Genomic DNA, 26,123 nt, shown 5'->3' with positions numbered 1-26,123 from the left:
AAGGCTTTACGAAGCTGCCTGTTGCACGTGAAGGGACATAACCGTGTAGACCGTAGCGTTGAGTTGTTGCACTTTGCTTCCCTCATTCTAGTTAGCCTCGCACGAATTGAAATTACTCGTTCGACTCGAGAAAGCGGTTTGTTCACGTGAACTTAGCATTTGAGTAGCCGCCTGGTCTTTTGCTACCCGAGTTGAACATCCTACCACGTAGGCGATGCGCATGCACAATTCCTCTCCCTTGCACTACTTTAGTGTTTGCCGAGTGCGTTGAGTGTACGCAGCGTGAGTGGAGTCACCCCTGGTTTGCTGTCACCTGCACATCGTCTGTGCTGCTGCTCCGGACTACGATCGAGCTACCCTGGGCAACGGAGATGATGTGGCCAGTTCGGCGCAGCGACTTCGGCGGCCGCCTGTATCCAGATCGCAAGAGCCGGCAGTCACCAACAGCTACTGCGGCTCTCGCGAGCAGGGCGCGTCGGCGCGAGAGACGCTTTCTCGTGCCGACTACTGCTTCGCCGTTTCCGCAGTCCTGGCCTGAAATCGTGCCGTCGAGTCTGCAGAGGTGCTGCTGTGACCAGAGGGCGCCAGCGGTGTACCCCAAGGACAATGTCGGCTCGCATGTTATGGACAGCGTGTGGACATTTCCTCGGCGCGGCTACTTTTGCACGTACTAGTTTGTTCGCGAAGCACACGTTGATGTTAGACCGTGTGACATGTTCCGTGGGCATATGTAGTGGTTTAATGTGGGGATGCGCGACTCTTACGCGTCCCCTGATATGTTGTTTTCCCACATAGCTTCCGTCTCCTGTTCTCCGACTTCACCGTGTGGCATTACGGCCGCGGTCGATATGCTTGCAGGGTTGGCGAGAGATGGCGAGAGTGTTGCTCTGCTAACGCCACCTAACGGCGGGGTTACTTGGGCGCAAGAAGGAGAAGGTTCTTCCTCTTTGGCTCCGGATCGGCAAGCGGCGTGGACGTTCCGCGCGTGCGCCGAGAACTCCTGCGAGACCGTCATTGCTTCTACGAGACCGTCTTGCGGGGCCTGTACCGGAATGGACGAAGACGATCGTTCGAACGCGCGTCCGTTCGCGTGACCGTACGGACGGACTTCCTCGATTTGTCGAGCGCCCATCGGCATGTTTTGTGGATGCAATGCCTGCAACTCGGGTAGCAGGCATTGGCCTACGAAAGGTACAATAAATGCCCTTGTGATTGTTCGCACTACTGTGTTGTCGTTCCTTTGTCCCAAGAGCATGGGTGAGAATCCCACAAGTTAAGGTTAGAAGTGATGGAAGAGAGTGAAAAATATCTATCATAAGAACGACAGAGCCTGACAGCCTTTTTCTGTACTGATTCTAACAATTTGATGTATTTTTTATGATGGGGATTCCATGTGATGGAGTCGTACGTATTGGGGATATATAGGTTAACACTGTAGTGGGTTTTGGTGCTGATCGGAGCGTGAGCTGCAAATAACCGAGGCATCGGAGAGCCTTTTTTGCATGTTAGTTCAACATGCAAAGGCCAAGATATATCGCGTGAAAAAACAACTCTCAATTATTTATACTGGTTAACTCTCTTTAGGGTTTGGCTGTTAAAGGAGTATGTAAAATGGGATATAGAACGACGCCTCGAATATGTTAGGACAGTTCTGCTGAAGTTGACGGTCATCTGCAACTGTTTGCATCAGCTGCAAAACCTTCCGAAACAAGTGTCAACAGCGACGTGATCAGATGGACATTTGCTGACTGTCACGAGCTGGAGTAGTAGGAAAATAGAGAAGAAGGAAGAAGGCTGACGTGGCCTGGAGAGAGATATATAACTTTATTATGTCCTTGATGGGGTTCAGGGGTGGCGGGGGTCGGGAGACCAACTCCAATCCCCCCCTTCCTCAGACGGCGGCCAGTCTTTGCTTTCTGGCGGCGTCTTCGGCCATCCGGACGGCCCAGAGCTGGGTCCAAGCTGAGCAGCAAAGTCTCCCACTGCTCGGCCGCATTTATGATGCGTGTGTTAGTGCGGTAGGTGTTGGTTGGTGAGGCTTTGGGGCATTGCCAGATAATGTGATCGAGGTCAGCGCGGGCCTCGCACGCTTTGCAGAGTGGGGAGTATGTATCGGGGTAAATGCGGTTGTAAAGCACGGGGTTCGGGAAAGTTCACGTCTGAAGGAGTCGCCAAATGGTGGATAGATATTTATTCATTGTTTTGTGTGCTGGGGTGTAGTGTAACCGCTCTCTGCGGTAGTGAAGGAGAATTTCCCTGGACGTGATCATTCGGTCCCGTGCGTGACCGCGATGCAGAACAGAGGGCTGGTCGGGATCCGAAGACTCAGGAGAAGGATGATGCGCCCGGTGTGCGAGAGCTCGGGCGGCATCGTGGGCGGCTTCATTTCCTGCCAGACCCGAGTGGCCAGGGGCCCAGATGATCTGGACACGGCGTTGCCTAGGGGGAGGAGTGCCGGAGAGTATCTTCTGCACTTGGGGCGCTGTCAGTCCTCTTGTGTAGTTGCGAATGGCCGTTTTTGAGTCGCCGCGTAGGTATGAATGTTTGAATGTTTATTTTGAATGTTTATTTTGACAGAAATAAAATACAAATAATCTCTGTCAAAGAGGCTGACAAAAAGGCACGAATGCCTAAGTGTCAGTCCCCTTCGCCGACCCAGTGCACAAAACACTCAAGCACGCAGGGTAAGCATGGTACACAAAGTGGATGCATACACAAAAAATGAAAAGTACATGAAATATGTAACAGAAATACTGAATTTGATTTGTGTACAAAAGAAGTCATACCTGAAGCGACAGCAAATACATGTTCACTTTTTTTTTTGAAAATGTTTAGGGACGGTGATTCATTTATTATAGTGAGTAAGCCAGGGTGATGATTGAAAAAATCTGCTGAATGCCTGCTTTTGCGTGCCGTAATTGGTATGGATCTTGCCCTTGTTGTAAATTAATTGCCTTGTTTTTTTATATTTATGTTCATTCGGGAGGTATGTTTTAAAAAAGGCGCTTTCATTGAGTCTTACCTCTTTAAATATTGCAATAGCTGTTTTTTTGTTAATAAGGTTTTCTAATGCTAAAATGAAAAGAGGAGCGGAGTGGCTTCTATAGGGCGCATTCTCAATTACCCGAATCATGCGTTTCTGTAAGGTTAGTAAACTACGGATGTTCGTCGTGGTACACCACACAGATAAAGAATATTGGAGGCGCAAATGCACTTGGCTATAGTATAATTGTTTCTTTAATCTAGAAGGTAATAGACGTTTTAATTTATTAATAACACCGATGGATATTGCAGTGCTGGTTTTAATGTTGCCGACATGACTGGACCAGTTTAAGTTTTCTTCAAACTTTTGCTTTTGCGTGCCGTAATTGGTATGGATCTTGCCCTTGTTGTAAATTAATTGCCTTGTGTTATATTTATGTTCATTCGGGAGGTATGTTTTAAAAAAGGCGCTTTCATTGAGTCTTACCTCTTTAAATATTGCAATGGCTGTTTTTTTGTTAATAACCTCTGGAACCTCTGGCACGTAGAGCGTATAATGACTTCATCACGAAATTGTAAGACTAAGCTATCATCAATACCTTTGTTAAGAGGCCGAAAAATAATGTATTTTGTCTTTTTAGTGTTTAATTCCAATTTATTTGCTCTACGCCAGTCTGAAAGATTACTGAGCCAAATATTTGCTTCTTTCTCGAGAGTAAGCAAGTTTCCGCCAGAAAAGAAGATATGTGTCATCAGCATACAAGATTGTGTCAGGTGTTAGAGGCACGTTTGTGATGTCATTAATGTATAATAAAAAAAGAAGTGGCCCTAGGATGTACCCCTGCGGAACACCGTATTTGATTTCACCCATTGCCGATTTGGAATGACAAATGTATGTGTACTGTAGTCGGTTGGTTAAATAATTTTTGATTAGGTTAAGAGCAGTTCCCTAATGCCGTACTCACTTAACTTTTTTAACAAGATATCGTGTTTAATGGAATCGAATGCCTTTTTAAAGTCAAGAAATATTCCTATTGTGTACAGCTTGTCCTCAAAGTTACTTATTATGTTTTCTTTGAACTTTAGCAGAGCCATTTCAGTACATTGGTGTTTTCGGAAACCGTATTCCTTTTCTGTTATAATATTATTTTGAGTACAGAAATTTAAAATTCTTTCGTTAATGACCTGTTCTACTATTTTGGAAAAGATTGGGAGAACTGAAATCGGTCTGTAGTTGTTCACGTCATTCCTGTCTCCCCCTTTAATATACCCGTGCAATCTTTAATTCATCGGAGAATGCGCCAGTGCACAAAATTAAATTGCATATGTGTGACATCACATCATGCAGCGCCACAGCTTTTATTGGTTCTGCCTTTATGTCACCTACACCACATGCTGTGGAATTCTTTAACTTTAGAAATAAGCTACTTATTTCAGCTTCATCTGTTGGTGCAAGAAATAGCGATCTGCTCATACTACATGGAATATAAGACCTGTAACCTGGGCTATCAGCATCAAACGCATCAGACGCGCCACATTGTAAGAAATGCTGATTAAACTTGTCGGCCAGCGCAGTCCCTGTGAAAGATACGCCTTTATCCATAATTTCAAAAACAGGATAACGGTCGCTGTGCGGAAGCAGATCATTCAATGTTTTCCAAAGTTTTTTGGGATCATTAAGAATATGAGTGAACTTATTCTCATAGTACCTCTCACTTGCCAGCTTTATATCACGGCCCAATTTATTCCTGATCTTCTTGTAGCTCATTAAGTACTCTGGTTGCCTTGTCTTTATAAAAGTTTAGAGGGGTTTTAGAAGGGTGGTGTTTCCTGCATACACCACCCGTGCAAGAAATGCACGGTTTCCTGCATTTCTTGCTTCTTGTAGTTTCTCCTAGAGGGAAAGCTTTGTGATAAAGGTCTTTGACTACGCCGAGAACGTGAGTGAATGCCTTGACAGGATCCGTCAATGCGTATAATTCGGACCATTCCACTTTGCTGACTGACGCTTCAAAATCAGCAATCGTGTTCTTGGTTATCAATCTGTACTGTGAGTGTGTGTCATTTTTGCGCTGTCGGTACACTTTCGTCTCACATGTAAAAAACAGGAAAATAGGCATGTGATTGCTTGCACCCGACACTAATCCAATTAATCGCTTGTGAAACACTAGTCAAGTAGGCTTTCGGAATTGTTCATCACCCTAACATTTTTGTAGCATGTAACAACATGTAACATGTAAAAAACGAAAAAATGTTAACAATAATAACATTTTTGTAGCCAAACGAAAAAAAAAACATCCAGAAACGCTTGTTTGGATCGGTCCAAACAAGCGTTAATATAAAAATCACCCGTTACAATGAGGGGAGTGCCAAGCTGTGTCCAAAAAACCCAACATACATTCAATGAAATCTAATAACATGGATACAACACCGGATGGAGGCCTGTAAATAACCACAAATATAGTGTTCGCACACTTGATCATGAGGGATTCATAGGGCTCGTGTATTACAGAAAACTCAAAAATTACATGAATGCATAGATCGTGTTTTACATAAATAGCGACACCACCCCCTTTCTTATGTTTTCGGGACAGTGAAGAGCACTTGTAGCCTGAGAAGTGTACAGCGTCGTATTCGTCGCGGAACCAAGTCTCGGAGAACGCTAAAATATCAAATTCATGCTGTATTTCATGTAGAAGCATGCACACAGATTCGTGTTTGCTTTTTAAACTTTGTGAGTTCAAATGAAACAAAGACATCTGGTTTCTATCACGTAACTCTCTGCTTTGTCTGAAGGAAAGCTTGCTTCCCTGAAAAGGGATCGCCATGTTGAAGAATGCGCATAAAAAGCCGGGAGTAACATTAAGCACGTACCGAAAAAAATCCGAAACCGCCTTGAAATCTTGGAAGTGCGTTACGTGCGAAACAGGCAGGACCAGAAGCAGACCGCAAATTCCGCGATTATCTTATCAAGGTCATCCATTGTGATAACCCGAATGACTCGATCACGCGGACCACGACGCACGAAGAATTTTCCATTCTTGTACTCTTTTTCAGCCGCCCGCGTCTTCATATGCCAGAAAAGCTTTTTGTTCTGTGCTGTGAGGTTTTCGTTCAGGTAAATTTTTGATTTTGACTTTCTCAGTTGCGTTTTTTTCCCGAGCCAAGCATCTCTGGTCACGCGAGATGTGAAGCGAACCAGGATAGGTGGGACTTTTTCTCATTTTTCCGCACCGATTATTCCGCATCGTCAATTGAGCCAGCCTTGACTTTCAACGGAATGCGGTGGACGGCTTCAATGTCCTGTTTCGAAAGTTTTGGAAGCTCGAGATCAACCGTAAGCAGTTCAACATTTCTAGCCAGTTTTCATTGGCATGATGCGGCAGACCATGCACTTCCAAATTCGGGCGTCTGCCGTACTGATCGATGTCATTCAAGTCTTTCCTAGGTTTGTCGATTTCTTGCTCTTTTACCGTGATCTCAAGTTTTGCCACACGCTTTCAAAGGCCTGCAATGTCTGAACTTTGCTGCTTCATCTCAAGGATGACCTTATCATATTTTGTAGACATTTCCTGTATTGCCTGTTCAACGCTTGTCACCGTTTCTTTTATTTCTTCCAGAGCGTCTATCTTGACTTTCATTTCAAGCAGCACAGCAAGCTTGCGGTTTATTTCTGATATTTCGTTTTTTAGGTTCCATTCTGGTCCTTCGTCGTCATTTGCTGTGCTCGGTCTGCTTCTGGTCCTGCCTGTTTCGCATGTAACGCACTTCCAAGATTTCAAGGCGGTTTCGGATTTTTTTCGGTACGTGCTTAAGGTTACTCCCGAGCAAGTTCCCGCTGTAGAATAATTAAAGGGCTACGACCAACGTTCTGTGGAGGTCACTTCGCGAGTGCGACTACAACAAAAAACTGAACTGCTGCGTAAGACTGTTTCCGGGCGGCGGCGTATACAGCGGCCGCGCACGCAGGAGCCTCGAAGGAACGATTCTCACTCGTCGGGGTTCGCTTCAAGACTGAACGTTTATTTTACAAAAGACATCGCAGTGACTAGAAAAGTAGAGAAAAGAAAATACAAAATCCAAGTTGTCCGTTGGCCGCACTGACGCCTTCGTCCTTCTCGGAAGCGCCGGCCATTTGCGCCCAGCAGGCGGTCCGCCGAAAACGCGGGGCACGGATCAGGTTGCGGGTCGAGGCGCCGGTCGGGACACCAGCCCAGCGGGGCGCCCCCTCGTCCGTTCGCCGGCTCCCTCTTCGTGCGTCGCCGGGCCCCCAACCATGGTTGTAGCTAGAAACGCGCGACGGTCGCTACCAATTCTTAACAACCTCCCCCGCAATGAGCGTCGGCTCATTCCTCCCCTAGTTCAAGCGGGTAGAGGGCTTGGACCGGTCGTCTCAGCAGCTTTCGGTCCGGCAGAGAAATCTTGCATGCTCGAACTCGGCCGTCCCTTCCAGGAAACGTCTCGACAACCCGGCACAGCTTCCACATCTGTCGCGGGACCTTCTCTTCTCCGAGTAGGACAATGTCCCCTTCCCCTATGCTTCTCTCTTTGCGCTGAGCGGTAACATAAGCAGAGCGAAGCTCTAGTAGGTATTCTTGCCTCCATCGTCTCCAGAATGAATCGACAAGTGTCATGCGGTGTTGCCAGCGTCTTGTGAGCGCAGCCTTCGTAGATTCGCTGGAGACCGTTTCTCCAGTGCTGGGCAAACTTGTCATTCGGCGCCCTATTAAGAAATGCGATGGCGTTAGGGGCAGGAGCTCCCCCGCGTCCGAGTGAAGGAACGTGAGCGGGCGGGAGTTCACAACCGCCTCGATCTGAGTGAGGACGGTGGTCAAGCTGTCATAATGTAAGGCCTCTTAAGAAATGAAAGGTCCTCTTCCGAGGACCTTTCGCAGCCCTGTCTTAACAGTTCGCACCATGCGTTCCCACAAACCGCCCCACCACGGTGCTCTTTCTACGATGAACTTCCAGGCGATGCGGTTGTCGCCCAAGTAAGCCTGCATCTCGCCTCCTCTTATAGCGTAGAATAGCTTTTCCAAGTCTCTCGACGCTCGCTTGAACGTTAGAGCATTGTCTGAATAAATTTTCCTGGGCATTCCCCGCCGGGCCACGAACCTCTTGAAATACATAAGGAAAGATTGTGTTGTCAAGTCCCTGACGAGTTCCAAATGCACAGCTCGCGTGGTGGCACACTTCAAGAGGGCTATATAGGCCTTGTAGGAATTTCCAAGCTCGGTATAAAATATCGGCCCTGCGAAGTCCACTCCAGTAATTTCAAATGGCTCTGATTCACGGATACGGTCGTATGGCAGCGGTGCAAACGGCTCATCCGCGGGGCGGCTGCTTTGTCTTTGACACGGAACACAACGACGAATTATTTTTTTCACGGCCTGTCTTGCTCGCAGGATCCAATATCTTTCGCGAAGTTGAGTCAGAGTGTCCCTTACTCCAGCATGTAAAAGCCGCCTATGCTCCCAGGCCACCAATAAGCGTGTAAACGGATGCACAGCGGACAAAATGACTGGGTGCCGCGTCTCTTCTTTATACGCGCTATTCTGTAGCCTGCCTCCAACTCTCAATAGGCCGTCGCTGTCAATGAATGGAGTCAGACCCGCGATGGCGGACTTACGATGAAGTGTCCCGGTAGAGATTAGAGAATGGATGCCCTTCCCAAAGGTTTCTCTTTGTGATACTTTCAGCCAGTAACTCTCGGCCTGTGCTAACTCTTCCGCTGACAGGCTTCCCCTTCGCTTCTCTGACGCGTTCCGTGCGTTATGAAGAAAGCGCATAACCCATGCGGTGACACGGAGTACCTGTGTCATTGAGCTCTTGTGCTCAAGATCCATGAGAGGCACTCCATCTACCAGCGTCACGGTGTTCAGCACGTGAACTTTCCGGATCTCTTCGGTGCTACATTCAGCTTCAGGGACGTGTGAAGGCATCGCGTTGTACGTTTGAACACCTTTTAGCCATATCGGTCCCGTCCAGCAGCTCTCGCTGACAACCAAAGGGGAGGGCAGCATGCCCCGTGTCAACAGATCTGCTGGATTTTCTCTCCCCGGGCAATGTTTCCAAACAGCGGGATCAGTTAGTGGTTGTATCTCCTGTACTCTGTTGCTCACAAATTTTGTCGTCAACGACCTGAGCCTACTGAAAGCCGTGGCTCTGTTCCCTGCCAAATCGCCAGCATTCTCTTTCCAGGGAAGGGAAACTTGATATCGGCAGTTGTTCCTGGAGACGTTCTCCCGAAATTCCCGCAAAACTTGGTTGTCTTCCATGTCGGCCTCTCCTTCGTCGACAATGCCAATGTGCTCGAGCTGCCAAAACGATTTGAGTTGAGCAGCAGTGTCGTCTTGGTCTTCCTCGCCGATGACAGCCACGCGCAACACTCCCACAGTGGACACGTACGTTGCTGTTGATTCTGTGGTGTGCGTTGTCCTCTGCAGGGTCCAGCCAAAAATGGTCTCCACGGCTGCGAGACCGCTGTCGAGGCGCTTGACACCACCGGTTGTGACCTCCCAGTAGTAATCGGATCCCAGCAGCAGCCCTATTTCTGCTCCATCTTGCGTACTGTCGGCGAGTTCGAGGCCTTGCTCTTCGAGGTAGTTGACGGTGGAAGCTTCAGGTGCGGGCACAATGTCGCAGCAGATTTGTGGGATCTCGAGCGCTTCAACGCGGATCTTTCTCTCGTTGTGTCGACTGCACAACCATAACTCCACTCGGCGGCACTTCATTCCTGAAGACGGCTTCTCGTTTCCAAATGTCATTATTGTCAGGGTTTCCTCTCCCATCACACGCAGTCCCGCCTTCTGTGAAACCTCTTTCTTGACAAAGGTACGCTGACTTCCGCCGTCAATCATCAGCCTGACCATCGCTCGCTTCTCCCTACCCTGAACCCATGCTTGAGCCGTCTGCAGAAGGACACGGGTTCTCTTCTTGGTGCCTTCGACTTGCAGCGAAGACTGTACGATTGTCTCAGTGAGTACAGTCTTCTCTTCGGACTTTCCTGTTGCTGGTGGTCGATTCAGGTTACACAGGGCTGCAACGTGCCGGCCGGAGCATCTCTTACATTTAAGCCATCTTGAGGTGCGGCATTCGTATGCTCGATGACCTGCCTTGGCGCACCTAAAGCAGAGTCTTTCCCGCTGCACAATTGTCCTCTTCTGATCCGCAGTCAAATCAACTTCACAGTCGGCGGTTGAGTGGCTGCTCGCTTCGCATAATTTGCACTGTGTTTCAGCTTTCATGACGGCAGTTAAAACCGACGCGGACGCCTTCTTTTCAGGAATATACTTGAGGATCGGGCGACTCAGCCTGTCGGCGCTCAGCTGTTGACGGGTTCCACATTCGGCCCTCTCTCGACTTTCTACTTCGGTCTTGAGGAAACTGAGGAAATCTTGAAGATCATCTCCTGGCGCGACTGCAGATGTTATCTTTTGCCTGCAGTAACCGAGGCAAAGCTCATTCGGGATGTTCTTCCGTAGGACTGTCAATAAAAGCACTCCATAAGTGCTCAACGCCACACCCAATGCCTCGAGACTCCGAACCCCCGTCTGCACCTCATCATAAAGGGTCCGCAGCCTCTCGGTGTCGAAGATGTTATGGACAGGTCGGATGTTGAGCAACCTCGACATATGTTCTTCAATGATAACGTCGTCCTTTCCGAATCTTTCGACTAATGTCTTCACTGCAATTTCATAATTTCGGTCACTGAGTGGTAGCCCGTCGATAGCGGCTGCTGCTTTGCCGGTGAGATAGCTCGTCAGGTACTGAAACTTGTCAATTGGATGTAGAGCTGGATTCTTATGGATGGTAGACTCGAACTGATTCCAGAATCTGTGCCATGAGAGCAGGTTTCCGTCGAATTTGGCGATCTCTAGCTTCGGAAGTCTTGTCGTTGTCGACGGTAGCTGAAGAGTCGTCGTAACTGCATGCTGGACGGAACGTGACTGTGCGATGTGGTCAGAGTTATTTCCTGTTTCTGATGGTGTACTTGAAATCGTTTCGCTCACGGCTCCACCTCTCAGTGCCCTTTTTATCCTTGTTTTCAAGGTGCAAATTCTCAAGCTGTACGCAGCGCACTCTGTCAATAGGGTGTCGAGCTCTTGTAGGTCCACTTTCTTTTCTATAGCATCGTTGACTGCTTTAAGCTCTTCAGCTTGTTCAAGAAGGATGTCCAAATGTTCTTCAAGCTCACCGGTTGATGCTTCTGTCGCTTGAAGTAAGGTGCTGGCCGCTGCGATGGTAGTGTCGATGGCTTGTCGCAGGGCCGCTTGCTTCCTTTGTAGTCGCTCCATGATGCAGGCGAAGTTATTCCAGATGTAGCACTCCCGGGTTTCGGCACCAGAAAATGTAGAATAATTAAAGGGCTACGACCAACGTTCTGTGGAGGTCACTTCGCGAGTGCGACTACAACAAAAAACTGAACTGCTGCGTGAGACTGTTTCCGGGCGGCGGCGTATACAGCGGCCGCGCACGCAGGAGCGTCGAAGGAACGATTCTCACTCGTCGGGGTTCGCTTCAAGACTGAACGTTTATTTTACAAAAGACATCGCAGTGACTAGAAAAGTAGAGAAAAGAAAATACAAAATCCAAGTTGTCCGTTGGCCGCACTGACGCCTTCGTCCTTCTCGGAAGCGCCGGCCATTTGCGCCCAGCAGGCGGTCCGCCGAAAACGCGGGGCACGGATCAGGTTGCGGGTCGAGGCGCCGGTCGGGACACCAGCCCAGCGGGGCGCCCCCTCGTCCGTTCGCCGGCTCAATCTTCGTGCGTCGCCGGGCCCCCAACCATGGTTGCAGCTAGAAACGCGCGACGGTCGCTACCAATTCTTAACACCCGCAGCAGATAAGCATGGCTCATCGTCGTGAAGCGGTTTGTGGCAAACAATACAGTCCGACATGATTTAGTTGTCACGTCGAAAAAACACGATCACTCGGCAGCAGTGGTGGCACTAGACCATACGAGTACAAGTTGAAAAACAACCAACCTGTGAAGAAAGATGATGCTTGCTCAGAATCGGAGCAGCAAGAGTGAGTGAAGCCACTGCTGCCGAGTGTGTGCGGGTGCCTGCAGGATGTCAGCGTCCTTTTGTAGAAGCTTGCGCTGACGTAAGCAGCTGGTTCTTTCTTGGAGCCAATGGCAGTTTTCTAGGTCACGGGGTGCGCCGGGCTCTTTCCTGGTATGTGACGCGTTAGTTCCTGTGAAGAAAGATGATGCTTGCTCAGAATCGGAGCAGCAAGACCGAGTGAAGCCACTGCTGCCGAGTGTGGTGATAGCGATGGCCGTTTCTTCTCCTTTTTTCGGGTTGCGTGGTGAGAATTGAGGCGGCCGTAGCGAGGCGGTACTGCGAGCCTGCGACTGCGGCTACCGCCATGGCGTTTTGGTTGGGGTGTCCCGCTGTGTCCACGTAGGCTACGTCAGCGGCTTGGTCGTAGCGCTTTTGTAGTTGTTTAGCTCTTTCTGCACGTCGCTCCGGATTGTGTTCATGGTGCATATTGCGAGGTATGGGCGGGGTAACTAGCTGAGCGCGAATGCTTGGAGGGATGGGTACTTTTGGTCCGAATTGGGTGGTGTCTAGGGTGCCTAGAATGTGCAAGCCCGTGGTGGAACTGGCGAGTCGTTCGTATTGGCTAATACGCTGTGCTTCAATAAGCTCGTCTATGGTGTTGTGATTGCCGAGGGCGTCCAGTTTCTCGTTAGAGGTGGAGATGGGAAGATGTAGGGCTTGTTTATAGGCTCTCTTGATCATGGTATTGAGTTTGAGCTTGTCAGTTGCATTCAGGTACGGGGCGACATAGGTGATCCTGCTCAGGGCGTAGGTGGCTACCAGGCGTATAAGGTTGTTTTATTTCATGCCGTGATGTCGATTTGCGATGCGTGCTATGAGGCGAGTGGTTTGGCGTACATGAGTATCTGATTGCTTGAGTATCTCCGTATTCCTGCCGTTTTGTTGGATCCGTAAGCCAAGGATACGGATACTAGGTACAGTAGGTATGCGTTGCTGGTGCACGCGTAGTTCTATCTCGGGCGGATGAGTGTCTGGGCATCGACTTCCCCAATCAGGCTTGTACAGAAGGAGCTCCAATTTCTGTAGGGAGCATGCTAGGCCGCGCGGTTCTACGTATGCAACGACCTAATTGATGGCTTGCTGCAGCGTGTCCTGGATGTCCCCGTCGCTACCCCCTGTAACCCATCATCATCATCATCATCAGCCTGGTTACGCCCACTGCAGGGCAAAGGCTTCTGCCATACTTTTCCAACTACCCCGGTCATGTACTAATAGTGGCCATGTTGTCCCTGCAAACTTCTTAATCTCGTCCGTCCACCTAATTTGATGCCGCGCTCTGCTACGCTTCCCTTCACTTGGAATCCATTCCGTAACTCTTAATGACCATCGGGTATCTTCCCTCCTCATTACATGTCCTGCCCCTGCCCATTTCTTTTTCTTGATTTCAACTAAGATATCATTAACTCGCGTTTGTTCCCTCACCCAATCTGCCCTTTTCTTATCCCTTAACGTTACACCTATCATTCTTCTTTCCATAGCTCGTTGCGCCGTCCTCAATTTAAGTAGAACCCTCTTTGTAACCCTCCAGGTTTCTGCCCCGTACGTGAGTACTGGTAAGACACAGCTGTTATAAACTTTTCTCTTGAGGGATAATGGCAATCTGCTGTTCATATGAGAGCGCCTGCCAAACGCACCCGAGCCAGTTCTTATTCTTCTGTATATTTCAGTCTCATGATCCGGATCCGCAGTCACTACCTGTCCTAAGTAGATGTATTCCCTTACCACTTGCAGTGCCTCGCAGAACAGCAGTTTACTTATTGTAAACTGCTGTTCTCTTCCGAGACTGTTAAACATTACTTTAGTCTTCTGCAGATTAATTTTTAGACCCACGTTTCGGCTTTGCCTCTCCAGATCAGTGAGCATGCATTGCAGTTGGTCCCCTGAGTTACTAAGCAAGGCAATATCATCAGCGAATCGCAGGTTACTAAGGTATTCTCCATTAACTCTTATCCCCAATTCTTCCCACTCCAGGTCTCTGAATACCTCCTGTAAACATGCTGTGAATAGCATTGGAGAGATCGTATCTCCCTGTCTGACGCCTTTCTTTATTGTGATTTTGTTTCTTTCTTTGTGGAGGACTACGGTGGCTGTGGAGCCGCTATAGATATCTTCCAGTATTTTTACATACGGCTCATCTACACCGTGATTCCGTAATGACTTCATGACTGCTGAGGTTTCAAGTGAATCAAACGCTTTTTCGTAATCAATGAAGGCTATGTATAAGGGTTGGTTATATTCCACACATTTTTCTATCACCTGATTGATAGTGTGAATATGGTCTATTGTTGTGTAGCCTTTACGGAATCCTGCCTGGTCCTTCGGTTGACGGAAGTCTAAGGTTTTCCTGATTTTATTTGCAATTACCTTCTTTGTAGGTAATTACTTTGTAGGCAACGGACAGTAAGCTGATCGGTCTATAATTTTTCAAGTCTTTGGCGTCCCCTTTCTTATGGATTAGGATTATGTTAGCGTTTTTCCAAGCTTCCGGTACGCTCGAAGTCATGAGGCATTGCGTATACAGGGTGGCCAGTTTCTCTAAAACAATCTGCCCACCATCCCTCAACAAATCTGCTGTTACCTGATCCTCGACCTCTGCTGCTTGTATAGGCGCGTCCAGGTGGTCGTTAGTGGGGCCAGTGTATGCTGGAGCGGGTGTAGTAAGTTGAGGTCCTACGTATCGATCTATCGGCTCTTGAAGAACTTGTGCGTCCGTGCCCGGATGGGTGTGAATGCTTTTTGCAAGTTGTGCTGTTGTGTGTTCTTGCTTTTGGCTGGATCGAGAAGGCAACGGAGCATATTCCACGTTTTGGGCAGGTTTGGTTGCCACTCCATGCTGTCGCATGTGCTGTGCCAATTTTGACGAGTAAGTTGTTGTGCATAGTTTTCGATGTCAAGGGTGAGTGTGCTAATACGTTTCCTGAGCATTCGGTTGAGCTTGTTGTTTTTGTATCTGCGTTGCAGACTGGCGGGGGCTTCCCACATATGCAGTAAGTTGCTATCTGCCTCCTGAAGATTGGCTTCCTTAGGCACCAATTTAGTGGCTTCGCTCGCGTCTTGCAGCAAAAATGCGACCCAATCTTCGAAAGGGGTTTGGGTATCGGAGAAAGAGGTGAGAGCTCTGGCCTGCCGGAAAGCGTCCCAGTTCGTTATGCGGAGTTTACGGCCCTTAGGCTTTGGCGGGCCCGCTCGAACTGTTGTTTGGATTAAATAGTGATCGCTGCCCAAGTTTTCTTGCGTGTTGATCCAGGAAGAAAGTGACTGGCTTATGCCAGTCGCTTTCTTTCCTCTTCAGAGTGCAAATTTTCGATCACTGAGCGCGAGTGCCTAGCACTAGCTTGGGCTGTCGGCAAGTTTAGACTATACTTGTTCGGTCGCACGTTTTAGGCTTTTTGAGGGAAGAAAACATGCGCTTTGCTGGTTGTCTTGCCTCAAAGATACCACTGGAAGACCTAGCGGACTTCTTCCTTCTCCTCTAGTGGTGTTCTGCCATTTCCCACCTCACTCCTATACCAGGTCCCCTAAAGAAGCCGTACTCGCGTCCCGACAAAGATGGCTGCAAGTAATCCCGAACGTGTTACCTACTGCATTTGGCAGTGGAACTGCCGGGGTTTCCGGCGCAAACAAGCACACTTAGAGCATTGCCTCTCTCGCACCACATACTTCCCCCGATGTTATCGCATTACAAGATACTGGAGAACCGGCTAAGCTGTCGGGATACGCGGCGTACACCGCAGTTTGCGATGATAACCGCAGGCCCTAAGTAACCACACTAGTTAAGCGAAACATTCCGGTTATACAGCATCACACAGGCATTGATACAGTAGCCCACATTTTTCTGGATATCATCCCATCTACAAGGTGCACGCAACAGAGCCTCTTCATACTCATTATGTACAGCAGCCCCAAAGGTTTCTACGACTTTTGACCAAAGCGGATCAAGTAGCCAGGGGAGCACCCCTGCTCATTGTAGGGGACCTAAACGCTCCTGCGGTGGCAGGGGGATACCCAGTGGACCGCCGAAAGGGAAGACAACTATGGCTTGACGGACAGAATCTACGTCTTACTCTTGTCACGGATCCAACTTGTCCCGCAGTGTGGAAAACAGCGTTAGCAGAGACACTACTCCGGACATGGCATTCGCAAAACGAATTCCACAAGCAGACTGGATCAACACGCAAGAAAACTTGGGCAGCGACCACTATTTAATCTAAACAAGAGTTCGAGCGGGCCAGCCAAAGCCTAAGAGCCGTAAACTCCGCATAACGAACTGGGACGCTTTCCGGCAGGCCAGAGCTCTCACCTCTTTCTCCGATACCCAAACCCCTTTCGAAGATTGGATCGCATCTTTGCTGCAAGACGCGAGCGAAGCCACTAAATTGGTGCCTGCGGAAGCCAATCTTCAGGAGGCAGATAGCAAGTTACTGCATATGTGGGAAGCCCCCGCCAGTCTGCAACGCAGATACAAAAACAACAAGCTCAACCGAATGCTCACGAAACGTATTAGCACACTCACCCTTGACATCGAAAACTATGCACAACAACTTACTCGTCAAAATTGGCACAGCACATGCGACAGCATGGAGTGGCAACCAAACCTGCCCAAAACGTGGAATATGCTCCGTTGCCTTCTCGATCCAGCCAAAAGCAAGAACACACAACAGCACAACTTGCAAAAAGCATTCACACCCATCCGGGCACGGACGCACAAGTTCTTCAAGAGCCGATAGATCGATACGTAGGACCTCAACTTCCTACACCCGCTCCAGCATACACTGGCCCCGCTAACGACCACCTGGACGCGCCTATACATGCAGCAGAGATCGAGGATCAGGTAACAGCAGATTTGTTGAGGGATGGTGGGCAGATTGTTCTAGAGAAACTGGCCACCCTGTATACGCAATGCCTCATGACTTCGAGCGTACCGGAAGCTTGGAAAAACGCTAATATAATCCTAATCCATAAGAAAGGGGACGCCAAAGACTTGAAAAATTTCAACTAAGATATCATTAACTCACGTTTGTTCCCTCACCCAATCTGCCCTTTTCTTATCCCTTAACGTTACACCTATCATTCTTCTTTCCATAGCTCGTTGCGTCATCCTCAATTTAAGTAGAACCCTCTTTGTAACCCTCCAGGTTTCTGCCCCGATCAGCTTACTGTCCGTTGCCTACAAAGTATTTACTAAGGTAATTGCAAATAAAATCAGGAACACCTTAGACTTCCGTCAACCAAAGGACCAGGCAGGATTCCGTAAAGGCCATATTCAATAGACCATATTCACACTATCAATCAGGTGATAGAAAAATGTGTGGAATATAACCAACCCTTATATATAGCTTTCATTGATTACGATAAAGCGTTCGATTCACTTGAAACCTCAGCAGTCATGAAGTCATTACGGAATCAGGGTGTAGATGAGCCGTGTGTAAAAATACTGGAAGATATCTATAGCGGCTCCACAGCCACCGTAGTCCTCCACAAAGAAAGCAACAAAATCACCATAAAGAAAGGCGTCAGACAGGGAGATACGATCTCTCCAATGCTATTCACAGCATGTTTACAGGAGGTATTCAGAGACCTGGAGTGGGAAGAATGGGGAATACCTTAGTAACTTGCGATTCGCTGATGATATAGCCTTGCTTGGTAACTCAGGGGACCAACTGCAATGCATGCTCACTGATCTGGAGAGGCAAAGCCGAAAAGTGGGTCTAAAAATTAATCTGCAGAAGACTAAAGGAATGTTTAACAGTCTCGGAAGAGAACAGCAGTTTACAATAAGTAGCGAGGCACTGCAATTGGTAAGGAAATACATCTACTTAGGACAGGTAGTGACTGCGGATCCGGATCATGAGACTGAAATAATCAGAAGAATAAGAACTGGCTGCGGTGCGTTTGGCAGGCATTCTCATATGAACAGCAGATTGCCATTATCCCTCAAGAGAAAAGTTTATAACAGCTGTGTCTTACCAGTACTCACGTACGGGGCAGACACCTGGAGGGTTACAAAGAGGGTTCTACTTAAATTGAGGATGACGCAACGAGCTATGGAAAGAAGAATGATAGGTGTAACGTTAAGGGATAAGAAAAGGGCAGATTGGGTGAGGGAACAAACGTGAGTTAATGATATCTAAGTTGAAATCAAGAAAAAGAAATGGGCAGGGGCAGGACATGTAATGAGGAGGGAAGATAACCGATGGTCATTAAGAGTTACGGAATGGATTCCAAGTGAAGGGAAGCGTAGCAGAGGGCGGCATAAAATTAGGTGGACGGGCGAGATTAAGAAGTTTGGAGGGACAACATGGCCACAATTAGTACATGACTGGGGTAGTTGGAAAAGTATGGGAAAAGCCTTTGCCCTGCAGTGGGCGTAACCAGGCTGATGATGATGATGATGATGGGTTACAGGGGGTAGCGACGGGGACATCCAGGACACGCTGCAGCAAGCCATCAATTAGGTCGTTGCATACGTAGAACCGCGCGGCCTAGCATGCTCCCTACAGAAATTGGAGCTCCTTCTGTACAAGCCTGATTGGGGAAGTCGATGCCCAGACCCTCATCCGCCCGAGATAGAACTACGCGTGCACCAGCAACGCATACCTACTGTACCTAGTATCCGTATCTTTGGCTTACGGATCCAACAAAACGGCAGGAATACGGAGATACTCAAGCAATCAGATACTCATGTACGCCAAACCACTCGCTTCATTGCACGCATCGAAAATCGACATTACGGCATGAAAGAAAACAACCTTATACGCCTGGTAACCACCTACGTCCTGAGCAGGATCACCTATGTCGCCCCGTACCTGAATGCAACTGACAAGCTCAAACTCAATACCATGATAAGGAGAGCCTATAAACAAGCCCTACATCTTCCCATCTCCACCTCTAACGAGAAACTGGACGCCCTCGGCAATCACAACACCATAGACGAGCTTATTGAAGCGCAGCGTATTAGCCAATACGAACGACTCGCCAGTTCCACCACGGGCTGGCACATTCTAGGCACCCTAGACACCACCCAATTCGGAGCAAAAGTACCGATCCCTCCAAGCATTCGCGCTCAGCTAGTTACCCCGCCCATACCTCGCAATATGCACTCTGAACACAATCCGGAGTGACGTGCAGAAAGAGCTAAACAACTACAAAAGCGCTACGACCAAGCCGCTGACGTAGCCTACGTGGACACAGCGGGACACCCCAATCAAAACGCCATGGCGGTAGCCGCAGTCGCAGGCTCGCAGTACCGCCTCGCTACGGTCGCCTCAATTCTCACCACGCAACCCGAAAAAAGGAGAAGAAACGGCCATCGCTATGACCACACTCGGCAGCAGTGGCTTCACTCGGTCTTGCTGCTCCGATTCTGAGCAAGCATAATCTTTCTTCACAGGAACTGACGCGTCACATACCAGGAAAGAGCCCGGCGCTGCCCGTGACCTAGAAGACTGCCATTGGCTCCAAGAAAGAACCAGCTGCTTACGTCAGTGCAAGCTTCTACAAAAGGACGCTGACATCCTGCAGGCATCCGCACACACTCGGCAGCAGTGGCTTCACTCGGTCTTGCTGCTCCGATTCTGAGCAAGCATAATCTTTCTTCACAGGTTGGTTGTTTTTCAACTTGTACTCGTATGGTCTAGTGCTACCACTGCTGCCGAGTGATCGTGTTTTTTCGGCGTGAAAACTAAATCATGTCGGACTGTATTGTTTGCCACAAACCGCTTCACGACGATGAGCCATGCTTATCTGCTGCGGGAACTTGCTCGGGAGTAACATTAAGCACGTACCGAAAAAAATCCGAAACCGCCTTGAAATCTTGGAAGTGTGTTACATGTGAAACAGGCAGGACCAGAAGCAGTCCGAGCACAGCAAATGACGACGAAGGACCAGAATTGAACCTAAAAAACGAAATATCAGAAATAAACCGCAAGCTTGCTGTGCTGCATGAAAGGAAAGTCAAGATAGACGCTCTGGAAGAAATAAAAGAAACGGTGACAAGCGTTGAACAGGCAATACAGGAAATGGCTACGAAATATGATGAGGTCATCCTTGAGATGAAGCAGCAAAGTTCAGACATTGCAGGCCTTTGAAAGCGTGTGGCAAAACTTGAGATCACGGTAAAAGAGCAAGAAATCGACAAACTTAGGAAAGACTTGAATGACATCGATCAGTACGGCATACGCCCGAATTGGTAATAATAATAATAATAATATATGGGGTTTTACGTGCCAAAACCACTTTCTGATTATGAGGCACGCCGTAGTGGGGGACTCCGGAAATTTTGACCACCTGGGGTTCTTTAACGTGCACTTAAATCTAAGTACACGGGTGTTTTCGCATTTCGCCCCCATCGAAATGCGGCTGCCGTGGCCGGGACTCGATCCCGCGACCTCGTGCTCAGCAGCCTAACACCATAGCCACTGAGCAACCACGGCGGGTACCCGAATTGGTGCATGGTCTGCCGCATCATGTCAATGAAAACTTGCTAGAAATGTTGAACTGCTTAGCGGTTGATCTCGAGCTTCCAAAACTTTCGAAACAGGACATTGACGCCCTCCACCGCATTCCGTTGAAAGTCAGGGATGGCTCAATTGACGATGAAAAGGAAATAATCGGTGCGGAAAAATCAGAAAAAGTCCCACCAATCCTGGTTCGCTTCACATCTCGCGTGACCAGAGATGCTTGGCTCGGGAAAAAAACGCAACTGAGAAAGTCAAAATCAAAAATTTACCTGAACGAAAACCTCACAGCACAGAACAAAAAGCTTTTCTGGCATATGAAGACGCGGGCGGCTGAAAAAGAGTACAAGTTCGCCTGGCACAAGAATGGAAAATTCTTCGTGCGTCGTGGTCCTCGTGATCGAGTCATTAGAATTATCACAATGGATGACCTTGACAGAATAAGATAATCTAGAAGTATGGCTTTTTATGCGCATTCTTCAACATGGCGATCCCTTTTGAGGGAAGCAAGTACTACGACAAGCTTTCCTTCAGACAGAGCAGAGAGTTACGTGATAGAAACCAGATGTCTTTGTTTCATTTGAACTCACAAAGTTTAAAAAGCAAACACGAATCTGTGTGCATGCTTCTACATGAAATACAGCATGAATTTGATATTTTAGCGTTCTCCGAGACTTGGTTCCGCGACGAATACGTGGTAGACTTCTCAGGCTATAAGTGTTCTTCACTGTCCCGTAAACATAAGAAAGGGGGTGGTGTCGCTATTTATGTAAAACACGATCTATGCATTGATGTAATTTTTGAGTTTTCTATAATACACGAGCACTATGAATCCCTCATGATCAAGTGTGCGAACACTATATTTGTGGTTATTTACAGGCCTCCATCCGGTGTTGTATCCATGTTATTAGATTTCATTGAATGTATGTTGGGTTTTTGTACACAGCTTGGCACTCCCCTCATTGTAACGGGTGATTTTAATATTAACCTGCTTGTTTGGACCGATCCAAACAAGCGTTTCTGGATGTTTTTTTTTTCGTTTGGCTACGAAAATGTTATTATTGTTCCAACCAGGGTGATGAACAATTCGGAAAGCCTACTTGACTTGTGTTTCACAACGCGATTAATTGGATTAGTGTCGGGTGTCCTCATCTCTGATGTAAGCAATCACATGCCTATTTTCCTGTTTTTTACATGTGAGACGAAAGTGTACCGACAGCGCAAAAATGACACACACTCACAGTACAGATTGATAACCAAGAACACGATTGCTGATTTTGAAGCGTCAGTCAGCAAAGTGGAATGGTCCGAATTATACGTATTTACAGGCCTCCATCCGGTGTTGTATCCATGTTATTAGATTTCATTGAATGTATGTTGGGTTTTTGTACACAGCTTGGCACTCCCCTCATTGTAACGGGTGATTTTAATATTAACCTGCTTGTTTGGACCGATCCAAACAAGCGTTTCTGGATGTTTTTTTTTTCGTTTGGCTACGAAAATGTTATTATTGTTCCAACCAGGGTGATGAACAATTCGGTTCATCATTCACTCCCGTTCTCGGCGTAGTCAAAGACCTTTATCACAAAGCTTTCCCTCTAGGAGAAACTACAAGAAGCAAGAAATGCAGGAAACCGTGCATTTATTGCACGGGTGGTGTATGCAGGAAACACCACCCTTCTAAAACGCATAAAGGAACGTGATAGACTATTCGCTACTTTTATAAAGACAAGGCAACCAGAGTACTTAATGAGCTACAAGAAGATCAGGAATAAATTGGGCCGTGATATAAAGCTGGCAAGAGAGAGGTACTATGAGAATAAGTTCACTCATATTCTTAATGATCCCAAAAAACTTTGGAAAACATTGAATGATCTGCTTCCGCACAGCGACCGTTATCCTGTTTTTGAAATTATGGATAAAGGCGTATCTTTCACAGGGCCTGCGCTGGCCGACAAGTTTAATCAGCATTTCTTACAACGTGGCGCGTCTGATGCGTTTGATGCTGATAGCCCAGGTTACAGGTCTTATATTCCATGTAGTATGAGGAGATCGCTATTTCTTGCACCAACAGATGAAGCTGAAATAAGTAGCTTATTTCTAAAGTTAAAGAATTCCACAGCATGTGGTGCAGGTGACATAAAGGCAGAACCAATAAAAGCTGTGACGCTGCATATCTGTAAAGTGATGTGACACATATGCAATTTAATTTTGTGCACTGGCGCATTCGCCGATGAATTAAACATTGCACGGGTATCGGTAATTTTTAAAGGGGGAGACAGGAATGACGTGAACAACTACAGACCCATTTCAGTTCTCCCAATCTTTTCCAAAATAGTAGAACAGGTCATTAACGAAAGAATTTTAAATTTCTATACTCAAAATAATATTATAACAGAAAAGCAATACGGTTTCTGAAAACACCAATGTACTGAAATGGCTCTGCTAAAGATCAAAGAAAAAATAATAAGTAACTTTGATGACAAGCTGTACACAATAGGAATATTTCTTGACTTTAAAAAGGCATTCGATTCCATTAAACACGATACCTTGTTAAAAAAGTTAAGTGAGTACGGCATTAGGGGAACTGTTCTTAACCTAATCAAAAATTATTTAACCAACCGACTACAGTACACATACATTTGTCATTCCAAATCGGCGATGGGTGAAATCAAATACGGTTTTCCGCAGGGGTCCATCCTAGGGCCACTTCTTTTTTTATTATACATTAATGACGTGACAAACGTGCCTCTAACACCTGACATAATCTTGTATGCTGATGACACTAATATCTTCTTTTCTGGTGGAAACTTGCTTACTCTCGAGAAAGAAGCAAATATTTGGCTCAGTGACCTTTCAGACTGGCTTAGAGCAAATAAATTGGAATTGAACACTAAAAAGACAAAATACATTATTTTTCAGCCTCTTAACAAAGGTATTGATGATAGCTTAGTCTTACAATTTCGTGATGAAGTTATTACACGCTCTACGTGCCAGAGGTTCTTTGGTGTTACGTTTGAAGAAAACTTAAACTGGTCCAGTCATGTCGGCAACATTAAAACCAGCATTGCAAGATCCATCGTTGTTATTAATAAATTAAAACGTCTATTACCTTCTAGATTAAAAAAAACAATTATACTATAGACTAGTGCATTTGCGCCTCCAATATTGTTTATCTGTGTGGTGTACCACGACGAACCCTAACATCCATAGTTTACTAACCTTACAGAAACGCATGATTCGGGTAATTGAGAATGCTCCCTATAGAAGCCACTCCGCTCCTCTTTTCAAGAAGAATTGTATTTTAGCATTAGAAAACATTATTAACAAAAAACAGCCATTGCAATATTTAAAGAGGTAAGACTCAATGAAAGCCCATTTGTCTGAGGGTGATAAGGCGTTGAATGACGGAACTGCGAACTGCAGAGACGAAGCAGTTCTTCTATGGCGTCCGCAACGAACTGGCGACCGCGATCGCTAATAATGACACGGGGGGGACCATGTCGAAGAATAATGAATCGAATCAAAAACGTTGCAACGGACGCAGCTGTTGAAGATGGTACCTGTAAGATGGTAAGAAGAAGCCGTCGTTTCCGCGTAACGGGTCAGTTGGTCGACACATACGATCACCCATCGGTTGCCGTTAGATGATCGGGGAAATGGGCCCAGAAGATCGATACCCACTTGTTCAAATGGCAGGCGAGGCGGCGGCAGGGGTTGGAGAAGACCTGGCGTAGTGGTCGTAGGGCGCTTGTAGCGTTGACATGGTTTGCAACTGGCAACGTAGTGCTTGACTGTGTCCCGCATTCTGGGCCAGTAAAAACACTCTTGTGTCCGGTTCAAAATTCTGATGAATCCTAGATGGCCAGAGGTCACATCGTCGTGCATGGCTCTCAGTATGTCCGTTCGAAGACTCTGCGGCACCACCAGAAGGAAGTGTGCGCCTTTAGCCGAATAATTGGTCTTGTAAAGCAGGCCGTCACGGACACAAAATCGACCGGTGGCACGCCATGCGGCTACAAATAGAGGTTCCAAACTAATATCATTTTCCTGCTCTGCTTTGAAAGTCATCGAGTCTGGGAATGTAGAAGAAATGGGAGCAACACAGTCATCAAAATTGTCTTCGACAAATTCCGTCGTCGTCAGAGGAAAGCGGAAGAGACAGTCCGCATCTGCGTGGCGACGCCCGGACTTGTAGGAAATAACGAAGTCGTACTCATGCAGTCGAAGAGCCCAACGTGCGAGTCGTCCACTCGGGTCACGGAGATTGACCAACCAGCATAACGCGTGGTGGTCGCTAACGATAGCGAACGGCCGTCCGTAGATATAAGGCCAAAATTTGCGGACAGCGAAAACAGCTCCCAAGCGTTCTTGCTCGGTCACAGTGTAATTGCGTTCCACCTTGGTCAAAGAGCGACTAGCATAAGCCACAACGTGTTCAGCTCCTTGATGACTTTGCACTTGTACAGCACCGATGCCGATTCCCCTGGCATCAGCGTGCACTTCCATAGGTGCGGATGCATCGAAGTGACGCAATATCGGCCCTGATGTTAGCAGAAATTTTAGCTGGCGGAACCCGTCGTCGCAAGCCGATGTCCAGTTGAAAGGGACGGCTTTTTGGAGAAGACATGTTAGGGCGTGCACCACGTAGGCGAATCTTGGGACGAAGCGACGAAAATGCGGGCACAGGTCCAAGAAACTCCTTAACTCCCTCACTGACTTCGGTGCTTCGAACGAGCTTACTGCCTCAATCTTCCGTGGATCTGGCCTCACACCGTTTTTGTTGACCAGATGCCCAAGTACTAACGTCTCGGTTTCCCCGAAACGACATTTCTTGGAATTTAGGATCAAGCGGGCTTGTTTGACACAATCCAGAACAAGACTGAGATGGCTGTTATGCTCACTCAATGTGCTGCCAAAAATCACCACATCATCGAGGTAGCACAAACAAATTTCCCATTTAAGTCCTCGGAGGATAGTATCCATGAACCGTTCGAATGTTGCTGGAGCGTTACAAAGGCCGAACGGCATAACGTTAAATTCATAAAGACCGTCTGGTGTCACGAAGGCCGTTTTCTCCTTATCGTCTGGGTGCATGGGTATCTGCCATTACCCTGATCGCCAATCCAGTGATGAAATTGATGCTTCTTTAGCAATTTAAACTTTGTTAAGTAGTTATTAAGACGTTTAAAAATAATGTCGCAATGAGTTTGATAAGGCAGGAAAGAATTGCAATTGGTCGGTAAATATTAACTGTGTGTTTGTCACCTTTTTAAAAAACAGGAATAATCTTTACATATTTTTAAAAAATGAAGGGAATGCACCTTCTTTAAACATAAGGTTGATAATATTACAGAGCGTGTCGCAAACAAATGCGCAACCAGTTTTAAATGCCTGACAGAAATATTGTCTAAGCCAGGCACTGCATTATTAAGGTTAGCAATTGTGCAGCACATTTCATTTGGTGTAGCTGATAACAAGAAGAATGATTGTGTCGTAGGGCTCAAAGTATTATGCAACTGCGCATGTAGGTTGTTATTGGTGCAAACGGAATAAAAGTAGTCCGAAAAAGAATTAGCAATTTCGTTGGGCTCAGAAATAGTGAGACCATTGCAATT

General features: G+C 47.2%; 1 protein-coding gene across 5 annotated transcripts in view; it reads left to right on the top strand.

Moving 5' to 3' along the window:
- LOC135919590 (uncharacterized) overlaps window positions 1–26,123 on the top strand; it is a 109,183-nt gene that overhangs the window by 59,011 nt on the left and 24,049 nt on the right. For 2 of the 5 annotated variants that reach the window (XR_010570010.2, XM_070523112.1), the window contains one exon: window positions 2,298–2,440. The exons of the other annotated variants lie outside the window; for them this stretch is intronic. The gene's annotated coding sequence lies outside the window, so the exon portion shown is untranslated. Of the gene's footprint in view, window positions 1–2,297; window positions 2,441–26,123 lie in introns of those variants that run through there. 5 annotated transcript variants of the gene reach the window in all.

The sequence above is a fragment of the Dermacentor albipictus genome, chromosome 8 (genome assembly GCF_038994185.2).
Source record: "Dermacentor albipictus isolate Rhodes 1998 colony chromosome 8, USDA_Dalb.pri_finalv2, whole genome shotgun sequence".
Classification (NCBI taxonomy): Eukaryota; Metazoa; Arthropoda; class Arachnida; order Ixodida; family Ixodidae; genus Dermacentor; species Dermacentor albipictus.
The sequence above is the reverse complement of the archived record's forward strand: the minus strand, read 5'-3'. Positions and strand labels throughout refer to the sequence as shown.